The 25252-nt window shown below is 39.7% G+C and overlaps 1 protein-coding gene across 8 annotated transcripts in view; it reads right to left on the reverse strand.

The window, feature by feature from the left end:
• The window catches only part of UBE2H (ubiquitin conjugating enzyme E2 H), a 100611-nt gene that overhangs the window by 51405 nt on the left and 23954 nt on the right, over positions 1-25252 (reverse strand). For 2 of the 8 annotated variants that reach the window (XM_060414834.1, XM_060414832.1), the window contains exon 1: positions 7221-25252. This exon is cut by the window's right edge and continues 23954 nt beyond it. The exons of 5 other annotated variants lie outside the window; for them this stretch is intronic. The gene's annotated coding sequence lies outside the window, so the exon portion shown is untranslated. One more of the 8 variants, XM_060414831.1, reaches the window with a different exon arrangement.

Below are 25252 nucleotides of genomic sequence, written 5' to 3' on the forward strand. Positions count from 1 at the left end.
TCTTAGGCTGAAGAGATTGGCATGTTCTTTTCCTAGTTTCTCTTCCTTCTTTAGCCACGTTTGAGAACTGTCACTGGGCTACCATTCCTTAAGATGGATCTATGGTAGAAATCAGAACCAAAGTTCATGAAATTTTTTTTTTTTTAAACAGTGTAAGTAATTCTAAGTAAGACATTCTCCAATACATGATTTTTAGCTGTATGTTTTCAGGTTTAAAGCAAGCCAAACAACTCTGGAGGGAAGCGTGTGCTCAGTTGTGTCTGACTCTTTACAACCCCACGGACTGGAGCCCACCAGGCTCCTCAGCCCACGGGATTTTACAGGCAAGAACACTGGAATGGGTTGCCATTCCTTTCTCCAGGAGATCTTCTTAATTCAGGGATCGAACCCACATCTCTTGTGTCTCCTGCACTGACAGGTGGGTTGTTTACCATTAGTGCCACTTGGGAGGCCCAATGTGTGGTATCAGAGGGGACATGGCTTATTTTAAAATAGTCTCTTCAGGGAATTCCCTGGCAGCCCAGCGGTTAGGTCTCGATGTTTCCTGTGCAGGGGACACAAGTTTGATCCCCTGGTTGGGGAACTAAGATCCTACAAGGCACATGGTACAGCCAAAATTAAAAAAATAAAAATAAAAACACCTTCTTCAAAGTAAATATGCACTGTCTGGAAGCAAGTAGAGAGAAAAATTTGACAACTTACTAAGATATACTGAACACTGAAAGCCTCATTATCTAAGTGGTAAAAAGTAGCATGCATGATTTCTTAAATTTAACAAAGATAGTCCAAAAATTAAGTTAAAAACCAAGCATGTTCGTTACCACCCAGCAGTCTATAAATTACACTATCCTTTGGAGTTTTTCTGTGTGTCGGTAATTTTTTCTTCTCAAGTTTATGCTTTTACTTAAAGCTTCCATGTCAGACACCAAAGCAAACACTGGCAAGACCTAAGTAAATGTTATTTTTTTAAATGGGAAAATCATTATAACTTAGCTCTTCCCTAGAAGCATTATTCTGCTACTCAGCTCAGTTCAGCCGCTTAGTCATGTCCGACTCTTTTCGAACCCATGAATTGCAGTACGCCAGGCCTCCCTGTCCATCACCAACTCCTAGAGTTCACTCAGACTCCCCGTTCATCGAGTCAGTGATGCCATCCAGCCATCTCATCCTCGGTCGTCCCCTTCTCCTCCTGCCCCTGATCCCTCCCAGCACAGAGTCTTTTCCAATGAGTCAACTCTTCTCATGAAGTGGCCAAAGTACTGGAGTTTCAGCTTTAGCATCATTCCTTCCAAAGAACACCCAGGACTGATCTCCTTTAGAATGGACTAGGTTCCCAAACAATAAAGACAAAAACTCAAAAGAAAAATTAAAAGTCATATGTTATGGAAAATAATTTTTTTGAGGAGGGTTTTAGAAAAAGAAGTGTATCAGAAAGACACATAAGAAATCTAAGCCCCACTCCAACTCCACAAAATTTTTTATACAGTAGATTTACAAAGTCAAATAGTCAGAGATGACCCAGATGCAGAAATGAGAGAAAGCAAAGGGAAATATGGAAAAACAATGATACCATCTTGAGACCAAGAAAATATAGTCAAAACAGAAGTAAGATTTACATTTTCTAAAAAGCTTTAAAAACTAGAAACTTTTCTAAAAAGTGCAAATTCAGGTTAACCACCTAAAAATATTTAGAAGGCTACTGATAAAATTGCAACAGCACTTTAATATACAAATTTTGATGCTTTGCTATTTTATGGCAACAACACGTTGTTCATTATTAACTAAAAATGTATAAATCCATGTACACAAAATAATAATGTATTACCTAATAGTATATTACTCTTAAATAACTCACAAAATTTTTCGTAGTTTGGTTTGTTACAGCTTGATTCACAGCATGTTAAAAATAAATCACTGATCTAGTGTGATAATGTTCTTACGGTTATTTAAGAAAATATTAGTATTTTTAAGAGGGGCCTACTGATAGATGCAGGTAACAATGTCTGGGATTTGCCCTAAAATATTTCAGAAAGAAGAGAAACAGATGTGGGAGAAAATACTGATAATTAACAAAATTTCAATTTGGGTAATGGGCATTAGCAAATTAAACCCTTAGTTTTGTGTACACCTGAACATCTTAATGAAATTATTTCTTTTAATATCCAATACTTATCATTTTTTTTTAATCAGAAGACTATACATATATTTAACTACTCTCTACTTCTGTGAAAAGGTGACACTCACTGTCAAAGAACTAAATCAGCTGGTCAAATGTCCAATTTAAATCTGCAAACTTGGAATACACCTTTGAACTGCAGAGAAAAAAGTAAAAGACTGGCAAGATTCTCAAGTCACAGAACATTCCTGTGACATCAAGTCCACAATGAAATCAAAACCAATGATCTAGATAAATTGGTAAAAAAAAAAAAAGATCTGGGAAAAATTTTAGAGATAGGACACATTGAAAGATTGCTATTGTTGTAGTTTAGTCACTAAGTTGTATCTGAATCTTTGACCCCACGGACTGTAGCCCGGCAGGCTCCTCTGTCCATGGGATTTCCCAGCCAAGAATACTGGAGTGGGTTGCCATTTCCTTCTCCAGGGGATCTTCCCGACCCAAGGATTGAACCCACATCTCCTGCTTGGCAGGCACTGAAAGATACCAGTACTTAATTACAATCTCCAGTTCTCCTGTCCTCAGTATGGAGGTACATGAAACCATGCTCCACACGCCACGGAAGCAAACAGAAAGAACCCTGTCATTCCAAAGGCACACTACCTAATCACAGCAGGCCGGAAAAGAAACACGGGAATCTCGGCCTGACAGACGACAGCAGTACCTGAAAACGTCAGAGTCACAGGCAATGTATGATTTCCCCAGAGATGATCAAGAAACATGAGTGGTCATCTGCAAAATCTTAACAGAAACATCTATTTAAAACATACTCTGCCCTCTCTTCTGTGATGCACGCTACTTCACCAAGCCATCCACAGTGCAGGGCAATGCACATCATGAAGCAACTTCTCAGTGAGAAGCTAATACGGATTTACAGCATATCTATGCAGTGTATTTGTATTCGTACTTCCAGCATTCTTCTCTTCTCAGAAAATCCTTGACAACCTACTTCCTCTGTTGGTTTTAAATGTAGCAGAGCAGTTTTTACCCTAACACCTGACATATAGCTACAATGCCAATCAATGAAAATAAAATTATGTGTTTGATAATCAAGGCATATTCATTCACAGTAAGCAGTGACATTTTAAAGGAAATATTTCCTCTGCACTCTACAAGTGACATATAGTATATTACAACTGCAAAGTGATGTGCAAAAATTAATAAATACTGAGCAGTGGTACCCATTCAGGAGATGAAGATTATGGACAAGTGAAAAACAACGGATCACAGAAATGAGGAGAAGATCTTAGGTATTAATGTACAGTCAGTCATCCTCTTAAAAAGAAAAAAAGAACAGTCAACACATCTTGAGGTCATGGAGCCACAGATGGAAAGACCTAGATGTGCAACCCAGGCCATGGCTCTTCCTCCTTCCCTCTTGGCACTGGCTAATTACGAGCTTGTGTCTCTGGAGACCAGTTTTTCCCCATCATAATTTTATGACTTCAATAATCTCAAGGAAAATTTCTTAAGGCAAGCTCTTTAAAATGAAAACAAATGCCTGTAAACCCAGATGAAAGAGGGGAAGATAACAACTGGCCTGCTCTTACAAATCACTGCTCCATAGCCCTGGTCTCAGGGCCTCCTCACCCCATGGTTCTTTCCCAGATCATGAATGACCAATACCTGCCATTCCCTTTACTTCTCCATCATGTTCACTGGGCAAAGCGGGTGTCAAGTGTTAACAACAACCTTGATTTCATAAAAATTGTAAGTTGGAAGTGAGCAGCACAGACTCAGGCTTTTTAAAGCAATATATGTACAAAGGAATAAGTAACAGGTTCAAGACCATTGTCAAGATTTTACACTGAAAAAGGCAGAACTACAGATAAATACACTGGGCAGGACGCTAAATTAAAGCACAATCCACCATGTAGAGAACTCTGCCTTCCAAAACAAATGAATGTGCCTTCATTCAGTGGAGCCCAGTCTCCATTACCCATTTGGAAGACTTATGAGAGGTAATAGCTCTGTTGGAAATTTAATAAAGGCCTGGATAAAGTATGGGGGAAGAAAAGGATTAAAAAGTAATCTAAAGTGATATAGAAAATAGCATTGTCTTCTTGACTGAAATTCTGCTTAAAAACTATAGTATATAAAAGGATATTGAGTAGGCAAATGTCCTATGTGATATGATCAAGTAGCTGTTACAAGCTGCCTTCATTTATTACCTTTATACATAATTAAAATGAAAAAAACTCGGATAAAAAATTTCAACAGAAACTGGACTGTTGCTTTAAAAAAAAGTCCATACTGAAAATAAGCAAAAGAAACTTTAAAATGGTGGTGGGGGTGCGTTGGGGGGAACAGCTTTTAGAGAAAAAACCTACCATAAGAAAATAACCCCAATATGATTGAACAGTAGAAAACCCTGGAAAGTCAAGAGATGTGAGGTGAAACTGAACTGTAAACTAGGTATGCAATGCGATACAACCACAAGGGAGGCTGCAGCTATTTAAAGCAGCATATAAGTAACAGGTGACAGAGCTGAGAAAGGAAGCTTTCCTCTCATGCTAGTGAGCTTGCTAGCTTGAGACCAACAGAAATGGTTAGTGCATAGTAAGAAATGGGTTGTTGGGTACAATGAAGAGACATGGGAAAGATAAGTAAGTGATATGGAAGCTAGCTTAATAATAATTTAAACAGAAGTTTGACATTTAACTGTATACAAACAGTAAATAGAATAAAGGCTGTATTGCTATGAGTCATTGCTAGGAAATTTTAAAAAATCAAGGTTCTCACAAGGATTACTTCCTGAATAATTAAAGAATGTGGAAAAAAATCAAGTTATTTAGCAAAACAAGAAAAAATAAACCCAGACATACAAACAGTGGGTGTATATATAGTAAGAAAACCTGGTACCGAAAAGGTGACAAAACTATTAGGTTTCCCGCTCCCGTGTTTATACCACGGGGACAAGGAAGATTGATAGGCTCAGATGCCACTGAGCGAGACAGTTTTCTGGGCCCACAATCATAGGGCAGAGTGCAGCTCTGAGAACACCTTACGGTATGACTAAATAATCTCTTACGGTGGAGCACTGAGTTTCAGGCTTTTAAAAAATTGTCTTTTAAAATGTGATGAGGGCATAAAGCAGCGTTCCCATTCCTCTCTCTAATCCCACTTGCCCAGATGTTACTATTGTTTATATTAATGCTTATATTAATGTGTGTATATACACACATTAACATCATCATGTACACCCAGACACACAGGTGTAAACCCTTCTGTAAACACCTTTCTTTGGGTTATTCACAGAGAACATCTTTATTAGTACATATAGACCTAAGGTCCCTTAAAAAAATGCCTGTGAAATATCCCTGTACTATAAATTAAATAACTAAGCATCCATTAGTGAACAGTAGGTTGTTGCTAGTATTTTGCTATTGCAATGTTATAATGAACATCTCAGTACATGAATCTTGCTGTACTTTTGATGGTGCCTAAATGTCCTTCAAGAAAGGGTGCATACAATCATTTTATAACACTGTCATATGAGCCAACCTGTTTTCCTGATACTCTCACCAGAATTGGCACTCAAGCTTTTAAAGTGAAACAAAGTTAATCTTTAAAAACTATCCCAACTGCCATCTCGCTTCAAATTGGCCAGTGCTCTTTCTCTGTGTGGCCCTGGCTGGGTCACCCAGAGGAAAAGGATCCCACCATGTTGGACAAAAAAAGCTGAAAACAAGGCAAGTTTAGTCTGACATCATCACTCAAGTTAAACAACTGGAGTAGTATCTTACTTATTTCTGTAAATACTTAGATCATTTATATTTTTACTTATCCCCTCAAGTAGAATGTTAATTTCTTATTTCTTGGGTGCTTCTGATATTTTAAATAGCTCCCCTTAGACCAAACTACTTTTGCTGTTACAGCATACAAAATAATGAATTCTCACAAAAGAATTATAGAACTGAATCCCTCAACAACAGATATTCAACATTTAAAGAACTGTTAGTCTCCAACTTACTAAAAGACACAGTTAACCCCTGACTACAGAAAACAAAAGAAAGATCTCGTAATAATGGGCATATAAATATTCACTGCTAAGCCAAATATCAATAACCTCAGATATGCAGGTGACACCACCCTTATGGCAGAAAGTGAAGAAGAACTAAAGAGCCTCTTGATGAAAGTGAAAGAGGAGAGTGAAAAAGTTGGCTTAAAGCTCAACATTCAGAAAACTAAGATCATGGCATCTGGTCCCATCACTTCATGGCAAATAGATGGGGAAAGAGTGTCAGACTTTACTTTTGGGGGCTCCAAAATCACTGCAGTTGGTGACTGCAGCCATGAAATTAAAAGAAGCTTACTCTTTGGAAGGAAAGTTATGACCAACCTAGATAGCATATTAAAAAGCGGAGACACTACTTTGCCAACCAAGGTCCATCTAGTCAAGGCTATGGTTTCTCCAGTAGTCATGTATGGATGTGAGAGTTGGACTGTAAGAAAGCTGAGCACCAAAGAATTGTTGCTTTTGTTGGAGAAGACTCTTGAGATCCCTTGGACTGCAAGGAGATCCAACCAGTCCATCCTAAAGGAGATCAGTCCTGGGTGTTCACTGGAAGGACTGATGCTGAAGCTGAAACTCCAATACTTTGGCCACCTGATGCGAAGAGCTGACTCATTTGAAAAGACCCTGATGCTGGGAAAGATTGAGGGCAGGAGGAGAAGGCGACGACAGAGGATGAGATGGCTGGATGGCATCACCGACTCGATGGACATGGGTTTGGGTGGACTCCAGGAGTTGGTTAATGACAGGGAGGCCTGGTGTGCTGAGGTTCATGGGGCCGCAAAGAGTCGGACATGACTGAGCGACTGAACTGAACTGAAGCCACACAGTACTATAAGATTTTTCCTTTTCAGAATTTTTTTTTTCCCAAAGAAATAATTACCACCCTAAAAAAACTAAGCAAACAAAGAAATAAATGTATCTAACATTATTTGTCCTTCAACTGTGACAGACTGTCTCTTGATGCTTAAACCCATCAAGATGAGTATCTGAGTATCTGCATTTGAATGTCTTCCCTCAAAAACTTACCTTCCTCACTCTTCAGGCTTGATCAGGTGGCATATGTTCCCCAAGTATACGCTGGCTAGACAGCCAAGGAAGGTGACTCATGAATATTCCAGCTGACAGAAAGGAAGCCGCCCAGGGATCAATACCTGACTACTGTGCTGAGTGTAATGAACAATTTTTCTGTTAAAACCACTATGATCACTCTAACAGCAAGAGACAATATCCAGCATCGGCATTATTCAGACAGTAAAATCCAGGGCTGCATAGACACAGGCTGGAGACTGACAGGATGGCAGAGAATTTGTACCAATCCCTGCCACTCAGTTTCACCACATCCCTGGGTTGCAGAGTTCCGGTTCCCCAAAGGAATAGGGCTCTTTTCCAGGAACAGAGATCTCACGATAATACTGTCTGGAATTCTAGTGGTTAGAGAGTGGGCTCATTAGTGTCAATCTCGAGATGCCACATGGGTCTTGGGCAGGCCACTTAACCTCTCCATGCCTTCATTTCCCTCAATGCACAAAGGAGGCAACAGTAAATATATCGTAGGATTAAGGTTAAGGCTCAGTACTTCCTATTATCATGAATACTTCCAAGACAGTAACCTCAGATTTAACAAGGTACATCTATTCATCTAATCTACCTTAGTTACTAACCTACAAAGCTGAAATTACAGCTCTTCAATCTTGAGAAGAGTTAAGCACATAATGACTTTTTACCTTTAATATGCCTAGGTCCTTAATAATATTGATGTTAGCAATTGCTAATGAGGGGATAATTAACCTATAATTTGTTCCAAAGATAGCATTCAGCCCAATTTCTCTGCCGGTGCAGCCCCTCCCCAATTTAAGAAATTGCTACTTCCCCTTCAGTCACAAATATTAACAGCTAGCCCTTTCAACACTTAACAATGCCCTGAGCACCATTCTAAGCCTTTTGTACTGACTTACAACCCTCACAACAGCCCAGGGAGACAAGTTGTTATTACAAAGACAGGCTAAGTAACCCTCTCAGGCTCACGCAGCCAGCAAGTTGTAGAGCTGGGGCTGAAACCCAGGCAGCCTAGTTCAAGTCAGTACCCTTAGCCGCTCAACACTGTCTATATAGACCAGAGCTTTTGGAGAAGGGTGGAATATGCTCAGTCTTGTCTTGATTTAGGAAGATTAACTCCAGCGAGGCTGCAGAGCTGTCTGGGAGCCAGTGATGGGAAGGCCAGCTGGGATCTGATCAGCAAGAACAGGGAGGAGCTGACAGGGAGCAGGAAGACAGAGAGGAAGCCAGTTTCTACGAGATTACTAAGAGCTGAATGAACTTTATGACAAATTATACTTGAGGGGAGAGAAGACTTGGTGCTGAAATAGTAGGTGGACCAGCAGAAAATAATGATGGTCAGTAAGACTAAGCGAAAAATTCTCAATGATACAGAAGGCTAAACTGGCTGTATTACAGGTTCCTAGGGAGATAAATTTAGGCATAAAAAGGAACTTCTTATGAGTGTCTGGCCAATTGTAAGCTATGTTTCACACATAAGACTGAAATTCTCAGTTCTCTTCCAATCATTATTTGTGAAAATTATCTTTCCAGAAAAGAATACACAAAAAGAACATCTAGAATCACAAGTTCTAACAAATAATGATGAATCCAGTTGCAAACAAATCTTAACCTGTGTGAATCACCGTATCAACCGTTGTCTTATTTTACTTATCTGAACCCATAACATAACCGACACATTCATGCCCTACTCTGCCTCCCTTTCGAGCTATGCTGGTCTTTCATTTCCCTGCAATACAAGCTCTTGCCCTTCTCAGCGCCTCTGCGATGGCTGCTTCTGGCTAGCCTTGCCTTCCCTGTTTCTACAGATAGCTTGCTTCTTCTTATCCTTTATGTTGTGTCTTAAATGCCACTTCCTCACTAATCTTTCTCATCACTTGGAGTATATACCCCAACAGACCCCCAACTATTCTTTACTTCAGCCTAAGGTCTGTCTCCTTCTAGGTCTTACTGTAGTACTATTTTGTCTAATCTCATTCTCCCTAACCTCCAGAAAATGTAAGTTCCAAGATGGCAGGGAACCTAGTATCTGACTTATTCTTTGTCTGGAGTATGGTGGGTGCTCAATAAACACTGGTTACAGTAAATAAAGTGAGTGCCAGGCACCATGGCTACAGAGTGGGATATGCTCTCAGAGAGCTCAAGTTCTTGTGGGGAAATAGGCAACCAACTGCCAGGCAGCGAAATAAGTGAGTGTTATGCTAAGGGTTACCCAGAAGTGCTACAGAGGAGTACAGAGGATGCTCTAAAGTCAGAAGGGTGGGGAATGGAGAGGGTGTTTTCAGGAGGTAATGATGCCAGCTGAACCCTAGGGGAGATGGGCCTTTTCTCTTGGCAGCTACAATGAAGTTTTCTCTCAACATAAAAAATAAGAAGGCCCTCAAAGTTCAACTCAAGATCAATACATAATGGCTAATGAGAGAGAGGCACAAGCCATCTAAAACAGAAAGCCTGGTTTGCTGCAAACAAGATTCAAGCAGAGCCAGAAAGAACGTACTTATATATGTAAAGAAACATTCAGTGACTTCCCTGGGGGTCCGGTGGCTAAAACTCCTTGCTCCCAATGCTGGGGGGCCCAGTTCAACCACTGGTCTAGGAACTAGATCTCACATGCTGCAACTAAGACCCAGCAAGGCCAAATAAATAAAGTAAATATTTTTTTAAAAAAGAAAGAAAGAAACAAGGTATTTAACAACAAGGGTCTGCTCTGCAAGCACTGAAGAACAACGGAAAAGGGAAAGGCTGGCAGGGGCCACTGAACTAAGTGGGCAGGAGAGGAGGACCTTTTGCTCACGGATGAGTTTTTTGGTCACAAAGGATCTCCCTGTTTGTTAAGAGACGGACGGTAGCATCATTTGATCATGACAAGCCATTAAATACTTGATTCATCGCATCACTTTTGTTCTGACTCCTTCTCAGATAACATTCTAATTATGGTATGGGCTTCTAGCTATGTCTAGGAGAGAATACACTGAAAATTATATACTAGCTTTCCAATTTCAGACTCACGAGTTTGGTTAGTCTGAGGCCAGGGAAATGGATCTGCTCTTAGTTTACCCCCCAATTAAAAACTCTCCCAACAAAGCATGAGGTTAGCCTATCTTCAAACAGAGTTAAGGAAAAGGATTTAAGGAAAATGTTTGAGGTGGATCTGACTGATAGGGAAGGTGAGGGAAAAGGGACATGCCAAGGATGAGTCCAAGGTTTTAGGCTTCAGTTATCTGGGGATGGTTGATACCATTCAGCAAGAAAGCAACCGCCTGAGAGTGGGCATAAGACTTACAGACGATGTACCACTGAGGACATGTTGAATCTGTAGTCTCTGAAGGGTAGGTAACTGGAGATGTCCAGTAGGCACTTGGCTATCCAAGACTGGAACTCCAGAGACACGAAATTTTTTAAATTTGGAGACATTTGTATTTGAGCAATCATAGATGAAAGCACCCAAGAAAGGCATGCCAACTACCAAAAGATGAGGAACCTGAATACATCCATTATTTAAAGGATGGAAGAAAAGATATCTGCAAGGTAGGCTGTGAAACGGAGAAAGGCACCTATAATTGTCCTAAATATTTGTTAGGTTATCTTTCAATGTCAGATTCAACAAGCACATCTGCAATTTTTTTTTTTTAAACAGAGAAAGTAAAACAAATTGCTTATAGTACAGTCGCTAAAAAAGACACAAAAGTTATTTCAGAATACCATAATATGGCTTCCTAAACAGGAAGGAAATCAATGAGATACACCCTACTGACTTCTTACTAGGACTTGAAAAAGTGAAATAAGGCTGGTTGAAAGGAACAAAGGCTTTTCTTTTGGGACCTACTTTAAATGTTTAAGTCTTGCCAAGAGTTCAAAGTCCATGATGCTAACCACCTTTGGATGAATGTGTGAGGCAGAGATAAAAGCGCCAATGTGCATCTTAATAACTAACACTGGTTTGGAGAAACTTGACTGTCCATTTATACATTTTTTTTCACTGTGATGATCAAACTTTCATCCCCTAAGAGATCTATAATACAGCACAGTACTATTCACCCCAACAGTGTCACTGAGCTGGTGACTGGTTTTGAAGAGCCACTGAAAATTTTACTGTCAACAAGAACAATTTATTGTCTTTTTTTTTTAAGCAAAGCCATGTGCTGAAATTTGAGCTGTACAACATTTTCTACCCTATTGCAGTTAACAAGTTTGCTAGACAAGACCAAATTACTCCATAAAAAACCTGAGATTTCAATATAGACTGCAAAGTTAAAAGGCCGAACAGCAGTACACTCAGTCAGATGAGGGCATAATTACTCAAGACCTGATTGTGTAAGAAGAAAATGGGGACTAAGCCAGATTTACGGAAAGGCAAGACAGTCAAGAAAAGAGGCAAAGTGAAGTTACAGCAGTGCTACAAGCAGAGTACAGATATAAGCAACGGGATGGATGCAGGAACTGTGCCAGAATTAGCTGAACAGGTTTTGTTTGGTTCTGTTTTTTTTTTTTTTGAATAAGAGATTCATGTAGTTGAGCCGTAATAACCAAGGCCAGAGAAGCCACCGAGCGGCAAGACAGCTGAGCACAAGGCCATGGAGTTCTGTCCTTCATCCTATGGACAGTATATGGCCAGTGGTTTTATGCACAGATGGGTGGTGGATGCAGAGCAAGATTTTTGGAAAAACCAGGGTGGTGGATGCAAAGCAAGATTTTTGGAAAAATCAATCTGGCAACTGCATGCAGAAGAGGCAGAAGGTAACAAGATTGTGGTGTGTTATATATTATGGCAACCCACTCCAGAACTCTTGCCTGAAAAATTCCATGGACTGAGAAGCCTGGTAGGCTACAGTCCACAGGGTCACAAAGAGTCGGACACGACAGAGTGAATTCACCAGCTCGCTAGCTATACATTTGTCAAAACTCACCAAATCTACACTTGAAATTGCCAAATTTTATTGTATTTATTAATACATTATACATCCCCAATGCTAATTTTTGGAAAGAAAGGACAATCGCCAAGTCAGGAATGAGACAAGTATTAAAAGTACAGGCTGTAAAACTCCAAAGGTTTAGTGACTGAGGTGAATTCAGCAGTGTGCTGAAGCCTGCTGATCACATGCATCTCTTCCCAAGTTCAGTGACCTCCCATCTGTAGTCTAAAATCAGGCATGGTGGAGTACTTAGACCTCAAAAATCAGTAACTGCTACAAATAAGGGCTTTATCCCCCCATGGGTGGTTGTTCAGCATTCACCAGCACACCACTGTGTCAATTCTACACAAGGTCTCGTATGAATATGGCGCTAAATGAAGAGTCCCTCGACACTTTTGTCTAATTCAAAATAACCACATTGTTCTGAAGCACCATTTCTTAATCTTACCATCGACAGATGGTTACCAAAAAAGTATTAAGATTTTAAGAGCCTAACATTTATTTAGTTTCAAGAACTAAAGCATGCCTATGAGTAAGACAGAAACCTTTGTCTGCATCTCTCAATCAAGGTTTTATAGCTATTATGTGGTTGCCCTGGGACTAACACCAATTGATGATGATAATACACAAAAAATTCCAGCATTCACTCCAATATAGTAGAGGCTAATTGCATGGGCCTATTATTGGAATATGCTTTCCAAGTTCAAACTAGTTGCATTTCAATAGAGTTCAGAGGGTTTTCTGGGGAAACCCTACTGTGAAAAGATGAACTTTGTCTTAACAACTTTAGTTTCAAAAACCATTCACTTATAGATGCCTATTTCACATCTCTGAAGCAAAATGGCTCATTTGTTATGTAGATTACTGAGCAGTCACTTAGGAATAAAGAGATTTTTTTCTTTAGAGGCTCCAGCTAACTATCTGCATAGGCTCACATTCAAAATGAGCAAAGTGTACTCTAAATATGACAGCAAATAACTGTTTGAACCTTTCTGATTTAACTGCAGAAAGTACAAACATGCACCTCCTTCCTATTTTCCAACCCACCTTCCAGGGGCCAACCTGGAGTTCCTCCCAAGAAAGGCTGCCTTTCTACAGAGCCCCTAGTGAAAGTGAAAGTTGTTCAGTCGTGTCTGACTCTTTACAACCCCATGGACTATACAGTCCATGGTATTCTCCAGGCCGGAATATTGGAGTGGGTAGCCTTTCCCTTCTTCAGGGGATCTTCCCAGCCCAGGTCTCCCGAATTGCAGACGGATTCTTTACCAGCTGAGCCACAAGGGAAGCCCAAGAATACTGGAGTGGGTAGCCGATCCCTTCTCCAGCAGATCTTCCCGACCCAGGAATCAAACTGGGGTCTCCTGCATTGCAGGCAGATTCTTTACCAACTGAGCAATAAGGGAAGCCCCATAGAGCCCCTAGGTCACCTGCAAAACTAAGCAATCAGGGTCCACAAAGAGGTGGGGTACAACAAAGGACAAAGGATGATGTTCACCACAGCAGGCAAGCCCTTAGCGAACAGACAAGTTTTGTTTCAAAAGTTCTTTAGTTCATTACTTAAAACTCAGAATGTTAATGTCTCACAAATAAAAGCCAATTAAACTCATCTTTATTTTCTTGGGCTCCAAAATCACTGCAGATGGTGACTGCAGCCATGAAATTGAAAAGATGCTTGCTTCTTGGAAGAAAAGCTATGAACAATCTAGACAGCATATTAAAAAGCAGCGACGTTATTTTGCCAACAAAGGTCCATTTAGTCAAAGCTATGGTTTTTCTAGTAATCATGTACAGATGTGAGTGCTGGACTATAAAGAAAGCTGAGCATTAAAGAATTGATGCTTTTTTTGTTTATTTTTTGTTTTTATCTTTATTTTTAAAATTATTTACTTTACAATATTTTATTGGTTTTATTGGTTTTGCCATACATTGACTTGAATCCGCCATGGGTGTACATGTGTTCCCCCTCCTGAACCCCACTCCCTCCTCCCTCCCCTTCCCATCTCTCTGGGTCATCCCAGTGCACCAGCCCCGAGCACCTGTATCATGCATCGAACCTGGACTGGCAATTCGTTTCACATATGATAATTCAAGTTTCAATGCCATTCTCCCAAATCATCCCACCCTTGCCCTCTCCCACAGAGTCCAAAAGATCGTTCACTACATCTCTGTCTTGCATACAAGGTTATCGTTACCTTCTTTCTAAATTCATATATATGCGTTAGTATACTGTGGGGTGTTTTTCCTTCTGGCTTACTTCACTCCGTGTAATAGGCTCCAGTTTCATCCACCTCATTAGAACTGATTCAAATGTATTCTTTCTAATGGCTGAGTAATATTCCATTGTGTATATGTACCACAGCTTTCTTATCCATTCGTCTGCTGATGGCCATCTAGGTTGCTTCCATGTCCTGGCTATTATAAACAGTGCTGTGATGAATACTGGGGTACATGTGTCTCTTTCGATTCTGGCTTCCTCAATGTATATGCCCAGCGGTGGGATTGCTGGGTCATTATGGCAGTTCTATTTCCAGTTTTTTAAGGAATCTCCACACTGTTCTCCATAGTGGCTGTACTAGTTTGCAGTCTCACCAACAGTGTAAGAGGGTTCCCTTTTCTCCATACAACAATTGATGCTTTTGAACTGTGGTGTTGGAGAAGACTCTGGAGAGTCTCATGGACTGCAAGGAGATCCAACCAGTCCATCTTAAAGGAAACCAGTCCTGAATATTCATTGAAAGGACTGATGCTGAAGCTGAAACTCTAATACTCTGGCCACCTGATGCAAAGAACTGACTCATTGAAAAAGACCCTGATGCTGGGAAAGATTGAAGGTGGGAGGAGAAGGAGACAACAGAGGATGAGATGGATGGATGGCATCACCGACTTGATGGACATGAGTGAGCAAGCTCCGGGAGACGATGATGGACAGGGAAGCCTGGCGTGCTACAGTCCATGGGGTCACAAAGAGTCAGACACAACTGAGCGACTGAACTGAGCTGAAACTCATCTCTGAAGTATATTATTTTACTTCGAATTGTTAATCCTCATCTATACCAACATTTCTATTAGAAAGTACACGTGCATCCATACTAAGATGCTAACATCATTATTTGAACCTCACTGTGTCTAGAGCCCCTCTCTCAGAAGGGAAGCAGGATATAGAATCATCATCATGAAGAACTCTGAAATGGAAGGAGCAGGGAGAAAACATCAGGTGGGAGAAATAACAATTACCAGGATACTACCATCCCCTGCCCTTACTGATAACTGGGTGGGGACAGTGGGTGGCAGGGATTCATCAGAGTGTGCCCACACTCCTTGAAGCTCCACTGCTCTAGGAAGTGAGCTGCCAGGCCATGAAGAGCATACAAGGGGATGGTTCTAAGTCCCAGGCCTGTTCACTGAGCATTCTTTGTACCACAGACCCTAGCCAAAACTTTCCTTTTGACACTCTCCTTAGGCTTTTAATTCCCTTAGAAGAGTAGAAATAAAAACTCCCCAAAAAGGAAAGAAAAACATACATGTGTCCCTACCTCTTTATTAATGAACATTAACATTCTTCAAAATGTCCAAGCCCAGGTGTACCAGGTACAGTTCTAGCAGCAGGGGACAAAGTATAAAAGATTCAGGATCTATTCTCCAAGGAGCAGCGTGAAAGAGGTGGGAGTTGGATACACAAGCACAAACTGATTATAAAGTGGTAACTGCTTGACTGAGGGGAACACAAAGGGTGCTATTAAAATAATGCAGAAGGCAGGAAAGCATCTAAGGCAAATACGGAGATGGGGCGTCTGAGGACGAGGCAAGACTTGAGGAGTGCAAATTGACAGCAAAGGACTTCTTAGTAAAGATATAAGAATTCATACACTGGATCATTTTTGAGAGAATATCGAGGAAAAAAATCCTGGGGAAAAAAAAAAGATTAGTCATTACAATAAAAATTCAAAGAAAAAAAAAGAATAAACAAAGTTAGCCAAAAGAAGAGAAAGGAACTACATAGATAGGCTAGTAACTGTCCTCTCCAAAGGCTCATGTCCTGCCAAGTGGGTGCAGCACTGCACCTCAGATTCTCACAGGAGGAAGGCAATGCCTCTCTACTGAAATGACCTTTACACCAAGGGCAGGCTTTAGAACACAGGGACTGAAGAACCACCGAGGCTTTTTAAGCAGGAAGTGGTATGATCAGATGTAATACTAGAAACAGGATCACTCTAGCAGCAAAATGAAAGGCAGACCGGAAGGAGACAGAGGCTAGACACAGGGAGCCCTGAAGTGAGGTGATTTGCCATAGTCCAGGGAGATGATGGGAGGCTGAATACAGCAGCGGTGGTACAGATGGGGAGAAGCGGGGGAGTAAAGATTTCAAGGGGGGGCAGAATAAACAGGATGAGGGAGGAGTTAAGGGAACATTCCGGTTTCCCACTTGGAAACAGATGACTGACCACACATAAAAAGACTACAGTCTGACTTTGAAGAATACAGTGTTAAAATCAGTACCAGAAATGTTAAGGGGCTTGTTGGGATAGGTGTTCTTGGAGAGAAGTTGGAAGGCAGGCAGCTATGCTAATCTAGAGTTTGGGAAACAATTCAGCTGCAGGTGTGTGCGCGCCTGTGCATGGATTTCCCAGGGAAGAACACTGGAGTGGGTTGCCACTTTCTTCCTTAGGGTATCTTCCCAACCCAGGGATCGAACCCATGTCTCCTGCACTGGTATATTCTGTACTGCTGAGCCACCAGAGAAGCCCAATGTGTGTGTATATATGAATCATTTTATGGTAAGGAAAGTTATGTGAAAAGAAGAATGAGGATCAAGCCCACAGGCAAACCAACCTTTAAAAAATCTACATCAACCTTCAAAGAGAGATGTAGGACCAAGACAGGGCTTCAAAATGAGACTGAACCAAGCATTTCTGTTTAGTCCAGGTGTCCACAAACCATGAAAGAGGTGGGAGTTACAAATATAATTTGACTCTACCATGCCAAGCCTATCCACTTATAAATAGCTGATGGCGGCTTCTGTGCTCCAACAGCAGAGTCGAGCAGAGTTGCAAAAAAAGACTGTATGGTTGACAAAGCCTAAAATATTTACTATTTGATTCTTTACAGAGTATTTACTATTTGGCCCATCCCTGTTTTAGTTAATAGCCCTTCAGCAAGAGTCCATCCCTACTTCCTACCTCAGTTTCTCCATTTGAAAAAAGTACATTATGTTTTCAAATGCAGCAAAAACTTAAAAAGCTCATGGAAGTTGTTAATATCAAAGCCTTTCATCAACTAATGTATTTTCAGTTAAAATCAAGGTTTTAAAGTATATAAAAATTTACAACACATAATTTAAGAACACAGTATTTAAACTACAAAGCAATTTACTGATTCCCATGACTACAAAATAAATGGAATCCCAAACTGTACCTTAAATCCAACTCAGGAGGTTACAGCACAGTCTACTCCAGAAAGCATTCACCGCTACAAAAACCTCTGGTAACAGAAGAGACGGTAACAGAAGCAGAATAAAAACACCCCCCTCTCCATCACCACCGCCATCATTTCCAGAACACCTTTCACATTCAGTCATTATGCTGAGCACTCAGTGCCTGTTTGTCTCTCATTTCAGTGCTACGATGATGGTACCCATCCATCTTACAGATGAGGAAACTCAGCCTGAGGAATGTTAAAAGCCTCATCTCAGTCACCTAGTGGAGAGTGGGTGGAACCGGTAACTAGTGCAGCCACAGTCAGAACCAGGTCTGACCTCAGAGGCTCTGGACTTATCCTAAAACCCATTCTTTTTAGTTTGTTACCCACACCAAGGGAGATAAAATCTGTAAAGGGACAAACGGAACCTGGAAACAACCAGGAACACATACCTATCTGCTTCTCTTACTCTCTTGAAACTCAAAGATCTTAGAACCCAGGTTGGTACCACAGGCATAAGAAGGTGAAATGTATCGATTGCTCTAAGGGGCTACGGCCTTGGAACGACAACCAGGTACGCTTGTTGCCAGAAGACAACGTACTCTGAGTTCCAAACTACCATCTCACAAATGAACTTTTTAAGCAACTCTCTGTGTAAACTGAGGGCAGCCAACACAAGAAATAAAAAGATCTCAGTAAATCAGATATTATAATGTACTCTAAGAAGTAATACCATACACTTAATGGAAAGAACATGGGTGTTCCCTTTAAACTGGTTTGAAATCTTGTTTCAACACCAGCCTCATGACAGTAAACTACTTATCTTTTCTGAGTCCACTCCCTCGGGGAAATAAGACCATCTATTTCTCCATGTGGTCGGGGGTAATACCGGTACTACAGAATTGAGTGACTGGGTTTATCATCCAGCTCTGCAACTTAACTTGGCATAAGCGGTATAGTCGCTAAGTCATGTCCGACTCTTTTGAGACCCCATGGACTATAGCCCACCAGGCTCCTCTGTCCGTGGGATTCTCCAGGCAAGAACCCTGGAGTGGGTGCCATTTCCTTCTCCAGAGGATCAAATCTGTATCTACCGCACTGCACGTAGATTCTTCACCACTGAGCCACCAGGGAAGCCTGTAGCCTAAACCTCAGGTTTCTCAGCTGTGTAACAGGAAAAATGACAATAGGATTTCCTTCTGGGGGTTATTTTGAGGACTAAGATATCAAAAGTGCCAAAGGCACAATGCCTGACATGTAGTAAACACTCAAAAAAAAAAAAAACCAAACAAACCAAAAACCCACATTTTATCACTTTAAGTTACCAAATGACAAGTCAGCTTCCAACCCTCCTAAAACAGATCTCTAAGGGAGGCAACATCTTTTCCTGAGGATATGACATTAACTTTTATAGCTTTAAAGGAGTCATAGAAAAAACACTGCCACCCCACCCTCCCCCCCCCCCCAAAAAAAAAAAAACAAACGATGGCTTGGCTCCATTTTGTTAAATGTCGAGAAGTTTTCTTCATCTCTTGCCTCAAACCTTAAAATAAATATTAAATAATACTACTGGTGCTTTCAGGAGGGCAACGCCCTTAACCTTTAAACAGAACAAGACTCTCTTCCCCCCACATATGGTTTTCAGAGCACCAGGAAGAAACAGTGGAAAGGCATCTGTTAGAAGCAGAACTTTAACTCTTTGTAAAACAGTCTGCGTGCACCTGTGGCCAGAGCAGAAGCACCGGATGAGTGGGCCACGAGCCCTGCCCAGAACTCCCCCCACCCTAACACGCAGTACCCTTTAAGCCCCACCCCATCTCAAAAGCCATAAAAATACTGAGTTCCACAGATTTTTCTTTCAATCATTAGCTCAAGATACAGAAACAGATCAAAGGAACTGCAAAGATAATCTATAATTTTAAAAAATTCCTTGTCCTTTACCAGTCTTGTAAGTCCATCCAGCTAAAATATGTCTTTCACACCAAGTTCAATTATTAATGACAAGACAAGAAATCCATAAAGCATTCTGACTCTCAGAAGGCTTTCTCAGATGCACTTTACATTTTCAAATGGCTTACAGTGCTGCACCTGTTCATTTTTCTTCAAATGACTTCTGCTTTTTTTTTTTTTTTAAGGACTCTCACACTCTAAACATAAAGTTTCAATGGGCACTATAACTGGCTTAACATAGTAATCCTCTGCCATTAAATATATCCAATTCCAAATGGATCTAAGAAAAATGGGAAAACAGTCTTCAGATACAGCACTGGCTTTATCTAACACAGAAATCAACAAGCTCAGCCTTTACAGCTCTCAACAGATTTGGTTTATATTTCTCAGCCATTTTCTACAGAATATGCACAGTGATTAAGTCCTGGGCTTTCCTCTCATTCTTCCAAAACCATTTTCTGTGCTCAAGTTCTAACAGAATTTTTTAAAAAGAGAAATCCTCCCCCAAAATCAAACCCAGGACCAGAGCCATCATGTCCACCACTAAGCAAATAGTAACCTGACTTTTGTTTTGAAAACTACAGGGAAGTAGCTTTTCTGTTCTAGATTTCATTCCTGGGGAAATGGAAATAGATGCAAGATTTCAAGGTTATACAGTACACACAGGGAACATCCTGTCCACTTGCCTAACATACTCCTAGCATGCTTACAGTTAATGGCCAAACCATCTGCAAAAGTCTCCTCTGCTCAGTCTCACATGTTGCCCACAAAGTCAAGATTACACTGTTTCATTTTGTTTATTTTAGAACAGTCACCTTGTATCCAGCCTACTTCTGCTGCCAAGGTGTTAACATGTATTATACTTGCTAAAGGCAGTAAGTAATACGACAGGCCCAGCTCCCATCTTGAGGACCCTCACACCCCTCTCTTCCCTCACCTATTGAACTGTGTGTATTTGTGTGTGTGTGTGTGTGTGCACGCGCGTGTGTTACAGGCTGGGTGGGTGATAGGAGGATGAGGCTGAGAGAATCAACACTGTGGGGGGGGGCAGTTTGAGATGAAAGACACAGGCAGGATAACTGGGCAACACAAACTTCTGTCTAGTTCTTTTAATACCAGGTATGATTCCCTCAATTAGAGCTCTCCCTGGATTAAGTCCTAAACTAATAAAAAGCCTTTTTTAGAGATCTCATGGAGGAAAATCGGTATTTTTAGGGTATCAAGTAGCTAGGAAAAACAACAAAGACTTTGCACGGCAAAGTTTAGAAAAGTTATTTTAGGTATCTACTTGCATATGATTTTCCTAAATTAAAAATAACATCTATGCAGTAGCCAGTGTTGACCCAGCATCTCAAAGAACATACCTCTACTTAAAACAAACGCAAGTGTGACATTTATTATGAGTGCTAACTGTTCTGTGCTAGATTTTTAACATTTATTCTTTTAAGGCATGGAGAATTTCAAAATACATTTGGTGTCTCCAACCTGGTCTCTAAAATTGTCCTATTTAAATTAGGTGCTGGCAGGCCTCAACTTTCACGCCTTAAAGCAAGACAAATGCTCCTATGAAAAAGAACTGGCAGCTGAGGGATGCCAAAAGCAGACAGGACCTCAGAAAGACCTCTCATATCATTTATACACACACAGAGTCGATTGACAGAAAACACTCAAGCTTTCTTAAGGAAGTTCTTTCAACTACACTCGTATTTGCTATGAAGCAGCGAAAGAGATGAAGACTGAAAATATCACCATGAAAGACTGTCCAGAACCACAAATTCCTAAAGTCACCAATTCTATGCAAACCTATACCCATTTGACGATAGAAAAAAAATACCATGAAGACCGTTTGCTGTCCCACTTAAAACCAAGCAGTGTGGATGAGAGCAAATGCATCACATGCAAGGCTACAAATATTTCTATTTTGGAAAGCAAATGACCAATCCCAGTTTGGAGGAGAAATATCGCTTTCTATCATCTGTTTCAAAAGGCAGTAATAAATAAAGAGCCAAGCTAATGAGCCTGAAACTGAAATTAAAAACAAAAACTAGATTAACTTTTAAAATACAAAAAATTCATTTTTAGACTGAAAAAAAAACAACAACTCCTGTTTACATACCCTGCTTAAAATTTTCACTGAGGCCTGTGAATGCAGGCAGTGCTCAATTCCTTCAGCCTGCCCACATGTCCACAGCTTCTCTCCCTCGGCCACCCAATCCTGGGATTCTCCACAGTCATGAACACTCAGTTAATTCTTTGAATGATTGGTTTTACACCTCTATGTCTTTGCCTAGTTCCCTCCTCTCCACCTGGAATGTCCTTCAACTTTTATGTGCTGTCTGAAAATGCCTGCTCATCTTTCAAGACCAAGGTCAAACTTCTTCAAGACCATGCAAACTGTTGTACTGCAACAACAGCACCCAGTGGGCTGCATGCTGCTCCTTCCTCTGTGCGCCTCTGCCACTCATAGGCTGGCAAAGTTCACCTCTCTCTCTTAGAACAGAGAAGTCACGTCTCTTCTTTTGGTAGCATCTCTACTGCTTTGCAAAGGGTCTGACAGAAAAGGCACTCAAAATATTTGATTAGAAAACAGGCTGAGAAAACCCTGGGATACCATTTCACATCCAGTAGACTGGCAAATGTTAGACAGCTAGACAAATGCTGGTGTGGGTATGAATAAACAGGAAGTCTCACAGGCTGCTGCAAATGTCAAGTTTGGTACAACCACTTCCAAGAGCAATTTTTTCATGTCTATCAAAGCTGAAGATGTGCACCATTAAGAGCAGCAATTCTGCTTCAAGTTATATACACTGAGCCATTATCTGTCAAATATAGAGCCTGATTAGCACTTTTTAAGAGAGGTATCTCAAGGGTTTATGAGTAATCACTTTTTCAGGGTAAATATTATTATTACAAAAGTAAAGTTTCTGTTTTACATATATGTATACATATATACATTTTATTTATATACATGCTGCATCTCATTGTAAAATACATTTCTTATTGTGTTCGATAAACAAAAAAGCCTGATAAACAGTGCCCTAGAGAAACGTATGTGGTCAAAAAGATTTTCACGAATGTTCTTTACAGCACTATATACAGTAGTGAAAAACTGGAAATAACCTAAATGTACATTAACAAAATGGATAAGTAAAATATGGTAAATGCATGCAACTTTTACAAATGAGTTACCGGAGATCACCAAAGATGCATGCCTCTCCCTGACCACTGCAACAGCAGTAAAAGTACCAATCATGAGAACGATGATTTGTAATAAATATTATGATGGAAAAAAAATGAGTTACAAATGAAGCAGATCTACTCCTGTCAAAATCAAATCTCAAAAGTAGTAAGTACTGATATCATTTAAACATGCAAGATAATGCTACATATTTATGGACATATACATGTATTAGAAAGTCTTTTAAAATGATTGGAAAGATAATTCAAGAAAGTTGCTACCTCTACTTCATGAAGAGAGAGAGGGAAGTGAAATACAGGAGGATTCCAAGGGGGAGTGAAAGTAATCAGATCTTATTTCTTTTTTAAAAACAGATTTTCTGGGGAATTACCTGGCGGTCCAATGGTTAGGACTCTGCGCTTCCAATGCAAGGGCACAAGTTCAATCCCTGGTCAGGGAAACTAAGAACCCGCAAGTTATCAATCAATCAACCTTCTGAAGCAGTAAGGCAAAATGTTAAGACCAGACAAAACTGGGTAACAGATTCTCTTTTACTGTCATTCTCTTATTCCTCATATTTGTTGTGGTGCTCAAAAAATTTCATCATTTCAAAAACATTCTTAAATGAGCAAATAAATAGAATACATCAAAAGGGAAAAAAAAGGCAATCTTGTAAATGTCCTGGTGTTTACAGCTTCAGATCAATACACATTCCACATTTTTCCTTAAATTTGAATGCTTACAGATCAGACACTGCAGTAAGCCTTAAGTACACCGTCTCACTTAACTGATTCAATGGCCTCTGTGGCAGTCACTATTATTTTTTATTAGGATGACTGCATTGCTGGCTCTGGTCTTTAATCTTGAGGGTCCAACTGTACTTACCATTCCACATTTTCTGAGGGCAGAAAAATGGATTAATCTATTTTTTAAAGATTTTAATATATATTCAAATCAAAAGGGTTCCTTCTGCTCAACTTTCAGTTAATTCAAAGAATCTACTCCAAAATCATACACAACTGAAAATTTACTAAAATGTATCCTACCTTTGCAGCTTTTTGTAAAAAATAAATATATGTACAATGAATGAATGCTAATCTAGGCTCCATTTGGTTGCTTTGCTTTAAAAAATCAATTCAATGAATATAGGTACATGTCAAGTTCATTCGATGTAAATTGCTAAATGGTTAGAAGATTAGCAGCTGTAACAGCTAATTTAAATTATAATTTAAATGCTGAATTTATAAATTATTAGAATGTGTGAAAAGTATTTTCCTTACTAGGATAGCATTGATTTTAAAGTAATCTTTTGGTACTTTGTCTTTTTAATACTGTTAAAAATTATTTAAAGAAAAAAGAAAATATGCTTTCTTACTCTGAAAATGAATAAATAGTCTCATCACTTGAATATTTCCTCCATGGAAGTTACATGATTTAAGTGCAATTATTGTTAAAATTATTTGATGTGATAATGGTTCGATGGTTATATAGGAAAAGTCCTGACTCTTTGAAGATGTATGTTAAAAGTAGTTAAGCTAAAATGCCATTATTTTTGCAACTTAGAAATGATTCAACCAAATATATATAATTACATGCTGCTCCCACTGCTGCTAAGTCGCTTCAGTCGTGATCGACTCTGTGCAGACCCCATAGACGATAGCCCACCAGGCGCCCCGTCCTTGGGATTCTCCAGGCAAGAACACTGGAATGGGTTGCCATTTCCTACTCCAATAATTACATATTTATATATGAATATATTTTTATAAAATGTTATATATCTATATTAAATATATAATTCTATATGTATTAGTTATAAATATATAATTAAGCAAATATGGCAAAACACTTATTTTGAGTCTAGTGGGAAGGTATACAGAATTTATTTATATTCTTCCCACCCTTGTTTATCTGAAATTTTTCATAGTAAACTACAATGAAAAATTTCCAGTCAATATCTGCTGTGCAAACTTAATACTGCCAACATCATGCAATTCTATCTGAATTACCCTTATCAATTAACAACCAGAATATAATGAAGTTTTACCTGCTTTTGTAGTTTTTTTCATAAAAATGTATAGCTGAAAGAAAAAAAATCTACAATGTAGCCAAATTCAAGGCATACCAGTATATTTTAACCAGTAAGTATTATTGACAACCTAGAATTGGTTCCATAGCATTATCAGTCATAATTTAAGGCAGCGTGGACAAGCTTAGACTCTTTTCATGTGATTAGAAGTTCTATAGCAATTTAGAAAAATCATAAAACTGACAACCAATTTTCTCAACCACATTTCCAATAAGCCAAAATTTGGTAAAGGATCTATAATTTAATACCTTGGTTTCATCTATCAGTGAAAATATCCCTTAAAGCAATTACAGATATCTGAGTTGATTTATATTAGATAGGACTGGTTCTAAAACATGGCTGCATTCTCAAATATTGTTCATAATGCCAAGGATCAGAGAACAAAAATGAAAGAAATTTACTGACTGAAATTACATTTATTTCAAGAAATTCTAACACAGGCCTTCTCCCATCTACTATA

Source organism: Ovis aries, chromosome 4 (genome assembly GCF_016772045.2).
Source record: "Ovis aries strain OAR_USU_Benz2616 breed Rambouillet chromosome 4, ARS-UI_Ramb_v3.0, whole genome shotgun sequence".
Lineage (NCBI taxonomy): Eukaryota > Metazoa > Chordata > Mammalia > Artiodactyla > Bovidae > Ovis > Ovis aries.